Source organism: Dreissena polymorpha, chromosome 12 (assembly GCF_020536995.1).
Source record: "Dreissena polymorpha isolate Duluth1 chromosome 12, UMN_Dpol_1.0, whole genome shotgun sequence".
Lineage (NCBI taxonomy): Eukaryota > Metazoa > Mollusca > Bivalvia > Myida > Dreissenidae > Dreissena > Dreissena polymorpha.
In genome coordinates this window covers 75,772,702-75,782,948 of record NC_068366.1, presented here as the reverse complement: position 1 = coordinate 75,782,948, position 10,247 = coordinate 75,772,702, and positions in this window count along the sequence as shown.

Genomic DNA, 10,247 nt, shown 5'->3' with positions numbered 1-10,247 from the left:
TGTTTTCGTGTCAATACATTCGTTCAAAGAAAATCATGTTTAGGCGGGCCGCACATGCCTATCTGGGACGACACTTTCCGCACATTCATGAAGCCCAGTTTTCCCTGAACGAAGCTCATTTCATAAGTGAAAAGTAGTAGGAGTGGGGGATATTTGTTACCATAAACCATCCGCAAGTAAAAATGTTTTTTAGTTCCATTAAAGTAATCGTAGTAGCATTTGACATCGAAAACAGGTACATTTTATGTATATTTGCTACTTAAACTTTTGCATAGAACATATAATACTTTTAACATGGGAAAAGATGTGCTATATGACTATTAATGTAATGATTTTTTAGACATTCTATGAAAAAAATGTTGCCCTTACAAGTACCTTTGTTGTTTTTTATTGCTTCCTGTAGAGGAAATAATTCGTATGGTTGACAAATTGTATTCGTGGATTGCATTCCGGACTGCCGGTACTGATACTTAACCAGACAGGGCGAGTCTCAGACGTCATGTCTCCACAGCCTTATGTGTTGCTTACTTACTTACATGTTCCCGATGCGCGAAAGAAAATATACCCCTTAAAGAAACACTTGATTAACTAACTTCGATGTCGCCATCAAAGAGATGTTGTTTTAGTGCTTTATATTCGCTCTAGCAAATGGTTTCATGTTATCAAATTTAATTTATTAATAATTTTTCAGTTGAACAGTTTCAAATGTTATGCAAATTGCAAGAATTTTCTTTTACTTGTAAAAGGCTTACTGTATAGCATGTTTTTTCAAACGATTTCGATATTTTCTACGGGAATACAAACCAATCTATAATAATGCAATATAGTCTCTTTTGCTTATACATGTATGACCCACTCTTTAAATACTCACCCCAAAGTATGTTGGTTAACGCATTCGACTATTGAGCGGTAGCAGAATGTTTGAGTCGCGCATCGGCTTACAATTTGTCATGTAGCCTTACCAGTAGCGAGATAAATTTTAAGGGTACATACGCGTCTTGCATTCTTGCCAATTTCCAGGCAAATAGGAGAGGAATCGCGAGTTAAGTTGCTCATAAAAAAAGTTGTCTCGTTATTCAAAACTTGCTGTTCTTTCTAGAGAGAGTCTGTTATTCCAATAAAAAAAATTGCTTTTCTCTCTTAGACTATTTAATTCTACTGTAAGAAAGTATTACTAAATGAACGATGCTATTCTGATCCAAAGATGTACATGTATGTTTTATTGCATATGTCATATTAAGTCACAATACTAAAAACTGAAAAATAGTTCAGTAATCCACGTTTGTGTTGCCATTAAAGAAATGCTGTTTTAGTCCTGTTTATTCACTAGAAGCATATGGTCTCATGTATTCAAATTAATGTGAACGGGAGTGTGAAAAGTGTGCCCGATATCGTCTGCTCAGCTGCAAGCAGCACGCGCATTCCTTCTCACCGCCTGAGGTGTGAATAACTTCAAAGCAGACGACTCCGAAACTTATCCGTGTTTTTAAAACGATTTAAGAGTGCGGTTTGAGAAGACAGTGGCGTTATTTCAACCATAAGACATTAAAGATCCGCGTTGTAATCACAAACTATCTTTGCAAGTATATAAGAATTAAAAATTTAATTAATCTTTATAACTAAAAATCGCGTTGAAATGTCACCACGAAAACGTTTGTCACTCGAGAAGGCTATGAAAGAGCTGGAGCGAAAGGAAGAGCATTTCCGGCGCGCATGTGATCAGATCGTTCTGCTCAACGAGACACTGTGTTCCAGCGCTTTTCGCTACAAGCATGCTAGACGGAACGATATGAAGTCCTTCCGGTACCCACTGCGCCTGCGTCTGTCAGTCATCGAGGGAATCAGGATAATGTTCTACGAGTACGCAACGCAGAAGGCCGTGGAAGTTCAACATCTGAGACGTACCCTGTCTGATCACGTAACAGTACCAGAAGTAACAATCGATGAATAAAGACTCTTCGTTAGAGGAATGATTCCCTCTTCAGGAAGCAATATGAAACACTAACGGTCCTTGTAAGGACCACAGATCTTTCGAAAGAAGATCTTGAAATTGTCTTTTACACCCAGAGTCATTTATGCACATGATACAAATTTAATGCGGAAATATTTCAACCCTAATAAAGTTTGATTGACCTTTCCATGGTAGTTTTGTTGTACCACCGCTGTTTGGCAATAGATTGCGTGTCATTAATTTAAGACGACATTCTTTTATAAGCTTTATCTCCCGCTTACATTATCGAACATTTGTTTTCTTTTAAATATTTCATCGTTTTTTTTCTCTATATTATTTTGACATTTTGTGCAATGTGACCCGCCAAATAAGTATATGTTAAATATATATGCCTGTATTGTCTGCCACTGTTTTGCAGTAACGATCAAACTCTTACAAAATGCACGTACCACATGCGCCATTCTAGCTAGGTATATTTTAGGGTATAGTTAAATGTTTACTGAGAAGAGTCGTATTTTCCCAATTAAGAATGAGAAACGGTTATTTTATATAAAAATTAAGTATGAATAATTGATATGTTTACTGAACAGCACAAAAAAGTCGTATTTTCCAAACAATGAGTGAGAAACGTTTCAAATGCTTAATTTTATAATTATATCATTTTATTCCTATCGATTGATGATATATCATAAACGAAAACAAAATAAAATATCTAAAGTATCTATTATATTTCTTAGCCAGGTGTGTTTGTCGCTTGTTCATATATAATACGATAATGTAAGTTTAAGCTTTCTTCTTCGAAGCTATTATAACATTTTCGAATAATGTCATTTCACCAACTATTGAACATGTCCGATGTACGCTACGATCTTAACTGGAGACATTGTGATTTAAGTTGTCAAAACGGCGTACCTTTTCATGACGTCATATGCGTCACGTCACACCACGTCTAGGCTTAAGTGGCTAAAATGACGTCTCTTTTATGAAGACCAAACGCCAATAAAATTTAACATGATAAAGAAAACACACAGAAACGTCCTTAAAAATAAACAAACAGACCACTGGACGGTAAAAACGTATATTTGGTCATGCTATGGGATGGACTTCTAGCCAGGTTATTGTATACATTGCATATTCCTTGTTTAAACAACCAATGCCATTTAAGTGCGAAATGCGTTCAATTTTCAGTGCATATTTCTTAAACAAACACCATTTTATGCATGTATATTAGTTTTGCATGCAAGGTCAAACCGAATGCAAACTAGGGGGTGGGATAAAAAGCTTATCCCTGCCAAGTGTCTTACTTTGACCGCTGGAAGTGCGAAGTGTGAAGGCATGGCAATCACATACATTTTCCTTCTGCTCCTTTTCTTCTCCACCTCACTCCATCCACATCCCCTCTTCCTCCTCCCCATTCCAATCCCCTCCCCATCTTCCTCCTCCTCCTCCTCCTCCTCGTTGTCGTCGTCATAATCATCATCATAAACATCATCAGCAGCAGCATCATCATCATCATATCCATTATCGCCACAACCATCGCCATCATTGAATGTTGCTTCAAACGGTTTAGTGATCAAAATTCTGTACACAGCAATATTTTTATTCAACCATTTTTACTTTAAAATATACTTATTTATGAGTGTTCACAATATTAAATATTGGTTATTAAATACATGTCATGTCATTAAACAAAAATTGAATCTTTGAACAAGTACTTTTAAAGACATTAGCTTCTTACGGAACGTTTTCGTCAGCCAATTATTCCCCTACCATTATTTCGGTTCGGGCTCATTAATCAAATCTGTAAATAAGCAAAAATACAACAACAAAGACGTATTTAAAATGGTGGAATATTTATTTAATCTCTAGATTAATCGGCACGTTCTGTTCAAAACATAAAATAATATGTTTGTTGGAACATTACGTAAAAAATGTCCAGAAATCACGAAGTGGGACAGTACTCCCCTTGGCAAATCATCAGGATCGACTAGGAATGTCATCCTCGGCATTTCGCCATAGGCCTTTCATAAAGAGTACACTGTAACCTCTTTAAAAGAAATTTGCTTTACAGCGTGATAAGATGAAATAGATTGGTAATCTATGCGATACCCTACTGATGTTTGTCTTTTGATGTTTCTATATGCATCTTTGCGATATATGACAGCTGACGATATTGGGGTCACGTTGTTTTCGTATATTATCAACATTAGTGTAAAATTTGACTATACTGTCTTTTGATGGTTCAAAACTCTGGCAGAATAATCTTACAGTTTTATTGCACGAAGTAGCATGACAAATATTGTTTTAAGAGATTCATAAGCAAATATCGTTATGTATACATCAATATTTATACCGCTTTGATATAACAGTTAAATATGGGCATTTGAATATTTGGAAAAAAATGTGTCAACTACTTTATGAGATTAAATACTTCGTCACTACTTAAACAATATAAATAAACACTGCCGTCATTTTGTGACGGTTTTATTCACGACGGAATGTACAAAAGTTTTTGGTTTTTTATAATGACTTTGGTGACTGATTATAACAAAATATCCGAAGTTATTATTTACTTTAAAACACATTATTCGTTACATGTCTTTTTTTTGAATTGTTGAAAGTTTCTCTGTTTATTGCAGAATTCGCTTTAGGAGTAAATAGGCTTTTTAAGAAGGTCAAAATGTCGCGCAAACTATACGAAACAATACACATGCTATTTGATGTATTTTAACCCAATTGTAAGTTTCAACATATCGTCGCTTGATTGCTTTAGGGCTCTAACTTTCATTTTCATTTTTTTGGAGAAAAACGCATTTAAAGAAATAACCTTTATTTTCTCACTTACTAAAATGTGGGAGATAGAGAAAAATGGAATCGAAAAACTTCTTATGTGACGACTGTATCCTGAATTCGAATACGTCATATTAAAGATATCGTTCTCACGAACACAGCGATATGAAAAAAACTCATTTTTCGAAATAAATGGAGATACAGGTCTATAGCAATAAAGTACGGAATACCGTTAAGTCATCGTGGTTACACATTATAATCCAGAGGGCGACAATGCGATTTCACGATGGCGACAACGCGATTTCACGATGGCGACAATGCGATAGTACGATGGCGACAATGCGATAGTCATCGTAATGTCCTCATCGTATTATTGCATAGTGGTCATCGTACTATCGCACTGTCGCCATCGTATTGTCGCACTGTCGCATTGTCGTCATCGTGCTGCCCCATTGTCTCAATGTCGCCATCGTAGTATCACACTGTCGCCGTCGTAATGTTGCACTGTCGTCATCGTATTATGGCATTGTTGCCATCGTACTATCGCATTGTCGACTATCGCCTTCCGGTACAAAAACTATCCTTATTTCAGAAACAAAATAGATGATTTTATAAAAATGTACTTTGAAAGAGGTTACAGTTATAATGAAACAAATTCTTATTATGTTATAGAATGGGTATTGACGTAAGGTATGCGGAACTGTAAAGTATTTTTAATAGTGGCTCAATCTAAGAAATACTATGTGCGCATGTGTACCGGAAGGCGATAGACAACAATGCGACAGTACGATGACGACAATGCGACAGTGCAACAATACGATGGGGACAGTGCGATAGTACGATGGCGACGATGCGATAATACGATGACGACAGTAAGATAACGCGATAGTACGATGGCGACAATGCGATTATACGATGACGACAGTACGATATGACTATCGCACTGTCGCCATTGTATTGTCGCAATGTCACATTGTTGTCATCGTACTGGTCGCATTGTCGCCATCGTACTTTCGCATTGTCGCCAGCGTACTATCGCATTGTCGCCATTGTTATATAGCATTTTCGCCATCGTGCTATCGCATTGTCGCCCTCTGGACTTTAATGTATAACCACGATGGCAATAACGGTATTCCGTAATAAAGCGACGATATGTCTGTCGCTACTCAACTTTGATCAGTTGATCAATTACAACGAACACTGGTAAATCGATTTGTGGTACAATGTAAGACAACATAACGGATTTTAAATGTCAACAGCACAGACTATCTATAAACAATAATGTCAATTATTGGTTTAAGTTGTGTTTCTGAATGATCAGACAACCTTGCATTATATAAAATTATTTAATTACAACTGACATTTACGCAATCTTCAAATATTTTCCGAATTATGGTATATTATATGTATAAAAGATGAAGAACTTATAATTGAAATGCGCTCAGCTGGATACGCCTTTAAACGTGTTTATTTGCACATTCCAAATAACTGCCGGTTCAAACTTTACGATTTTTGTTTCAATAATCGTCAGACATTGAAATTCAAAATATGTCGGGTGAATGCATTGGTTTATTTCAGTCGACCTTTATTAAGCGTCCGAACGAAAATGGGCATTCGAGTTACGAGAGTCGATAAGTCGCAAGCGTATCGATATGACAAGAATAACCAAAGCAAGCGTATCGATATGACAAGAATAACCAAAGATCTCGAGAATAATATCTACGATCAGAAGAATTGACAATCCCTCTGTTTAGTGGTCAGCATCAATGAAACGCGAAACTTCTGCTGTTTAGTGGACAGCATTGATTTAATCAATGAAACATGGAACTTCTGCTGTTTAGTGGACAGCATCGATGTAATCAATGAAACATGGACCTTCTGCTGTTCAGTGGACAGCATCGATGTAATCAATGAAACATGGAACTTCTCTTCTAAGCCTTGCATGAGAGAACCACGTTCTCAATGTAGCGACTGTCGCATTTTAAGCGTTTTCTTCTGAGAACTTCCGAGTTCTGCTCAACGAGTTCCGGAGCAGTTCGCTAAAAGCAGGCGAGACGGAAAGATATGAAGTCCTTCCGGTTTCCACTGCGCCTGCGCCTGGCAGTCATCGAGGGAATCAGGAACATGAACTACCAGTTCGCAACGCACATTGCTATGGAGGTTCAAAGTATGAGGCGCGACCTTTGTGGTCACGTAACGATACGATGTATTTAGCCTCTTCGCCGGATGAATAATCTCCTCTTCCGGAGGCAACAAAAAAAAAATATATGGTCCTTGTAAGGACCACATATATTTCGAAAGAATGTCTTTTCTTTTACACAATTAGTCAAGATTTGCAAGTGAACAAAATATGGAAAAAAAAACACCCAATCTTCATTTCCGTCCCACTTTTTTTTTAAATTAAAAAAAAAATTAACCGGTTAAAGCCATGACTTCAGTTTCATTTTTTCTGTATTTGTGTATCCTGTTAAGAACATTTGCACCTCACTGTTTGGTAATCCGTTGCTTGCATTAAATAAAGGACCACGAGCCTTAAAATGGTTTCTCTTCCGCTGATGCAACTTTGGGTTCCCTTTTGTATATTTTTTATTAAGTCTTTTGGTCAGACTTTCTAGAGTATTTCGATATTTTGGACAGATGAATAACCCAATATGTGTGTATTCAATGAATATTCCTTCATTGTTTGCTTCAGTTTTGCAGTAACGATCACAATCTAACAAAATACATGAACAACATATGCCATCCCGACTGTATGTACGCAAACGTTGGATTGTTATGGTAATTATACTGTTTACATATGTTTGTTTTAAATGAGGGTTGAGACATATAACAAAGGCGTTATTATTATATCCTTTTCGATTGTTGATTAATCATAGCGAAATTCATTTTTTTAATGTTCAGCCACTTTCGAGTTTTTCGAGTGTTTATATATAACACGATCATTCTAATTGAAGCTTTTATTCTTCAAAACTCACAATTTTCGAATTATAACATGTATGTCATTTTAATATCTAGTGTGTCCCTAGAAATCTACCACATATATTGGATACTTTGGGAATGCCAGCAGTAGGTTGCGTCAGATGCGTAAGCTTATATTGACGTCATAAGCGTCACGTCAGACAAAGTTCTGCAGAAAGTTTCCAAAAAAAAGTCGTTGTTATGACGGTCAACCAGATTTAAAAAAAGAAAGAAAACAGATTTAAAAAAGAATAAACATACTCCTAAACAGTAAACAATATATATATGGCCCTCGTGTTAAATGGATTACGCGTCAAGTGAGCACTTAATTGTAAACATTTTATTTGCACAGCTTATTTCATGTTCAAACAATCAATGTTAAATTTCAGTGCGAAATACAATGACAAGTGCAACGTTCTTCAACAAGCAATATTTTATGCAGTGGTAACATTTTCACTGATAAAAATAAACCGAATCCGAACTCAGGTTGGTTTAATAGCTTCTCAAATGCAAAAGGTCTCTTACTACGACATCTGGAAGTGCAAAGGCTTAAGAATCTGTACAGTCATTATTTTTAGAAAAAAAATGTCTTCTTCAACACCACTACCGCCATCATCATCATCATCATCATCATCATCATCATCATCATCATCATCATCATCATCATCATCATCATCATCATCATCATCATCATCATCATCATCATCATCATCAACATCAACATCATCATCATCATAATCATCATCATCATCATCATCAACATCATCATCATCATCATCATCATCATCATCACCATAATCACCATCAGCAGCAGCAGCATCACCATAATCATCAGCAGCAGCATCACCACCATCATCATCGTCAGCATCATCATCATCAGCAGCAGCAGCATCAGCATCATCATCATTAGAATTACTATACTTAACATCATCACCATCACCACCATCTACTTCATCTCATTTTCACCAAAAGCACCGCCATCAGATTTGATAATCATCACGATAATTACATTTTTCATCAATATTATATTTGTTTCCAATCCTTCATCTTTTCTTCGTCATCAGTGGCTTCCTACACAACTTGTTAAAAGGAATTACTCACCGTTTGGCTAAATGACATGACAAAATAACAAAAATGAAATAGATTCTCAATAGAATGTTTACATTATAGTCAGACAAACAAGATAACTCTCCAGTCTATAAACATCTTTTTTTAATCGGTACATTTAATGATTTATCCCAAATCGAAATCGGTAAAAGTTTGTCATCAATTTAAACGATTTAAACAAATCGTGTACTGCGAGCAAAGCGTTTAAAATTTAAAAACATGTAGTAACGGGTAAGTATGCCTAGCGTCGCATCGGTAGCCCATTATATGTTGCATCTTACTGTCTGGGATCCATTCCGGACACGGCAATATTTTGTTTTTTTACTTTTTTCTTCTTATCATAAATATGTATATGCCTGATCAAAATTATAAATACTGGTAAGTAAATAGATCTAATAACATAAAAATAAAACTTTGAATAAGTCCCTTTCAAGAAAATTACAACTTCAGGAACTGTTCGTCAACCAATTATTCCCTACCATAATTTGGGGTTTAATTCACTAGTCGAATCTCTTAAATTAAGCCAATAACACAGTTTTAACAAGGATGGAAAAAAGATAAAATCTGTGCAATAAAGTGCATATTCTTTTCAAAATATATTATGCGGTTTTTGTAGGTGTATTACGTTAAAATATCCTAAAAATCATGACGTGGGACATTAATCATCCCGGCAAATCACCGGGCTCGACAAGGAATGTCATCATCGGTATTTAGCTAATGGCTTCCATATAAAGTACATTGAAACCTTTTTCAAAGCGGACTGCCAATTGAACTTGCGGCGTAATTAGATGAAGCGGAGTTGTAAATTATACGATACCCTACTGATGTATGTCTTTTGATGTATCTATGCGCACCTTTACGATATAGGACAGCTGACGATATTGGGGACACGTTGCCATCAACATTAGTGTGTGTAAAAATATACTAAAGCGTTGTTTGATAGTTCGTGACAGAGGCAGGATTATTAATCGTCTTTCCATAGCACATTTTTCTATCCGAAGTAGCCCAACTATTAAAAACTAATTTTCGTTTTTAATGGATTTGCCTTTATTGTCCAAGATGTATATTTACTGTAATATTAATGGAAACCCCAAGGTTAATCTGGTTTCTTGCCCTCATATTCAATTTATCAATGACCGATGAAGAACTACCTTGGTGATTTTAATATCACTGTTGACGTAAAGTCGCACTCTGTTTGCCATTTACCCATATCAAAAAACATAAACTATTGTTTTACATCTTGTTTTTAAAAGTTCATAAGCAGATATGGTCATGTTTATATCATTATTTTGATTGTTTTTGACATAAGAATACAAACACGGGAATTAGAATAATATGAAAAGAGATTATCTCTAATACTTACTGGGCTTAAGTACAAATATACAACTTACATTAAAACGAAACACTTGCGTTATATTTTGAAGTTACTTAAGTTTTAGTT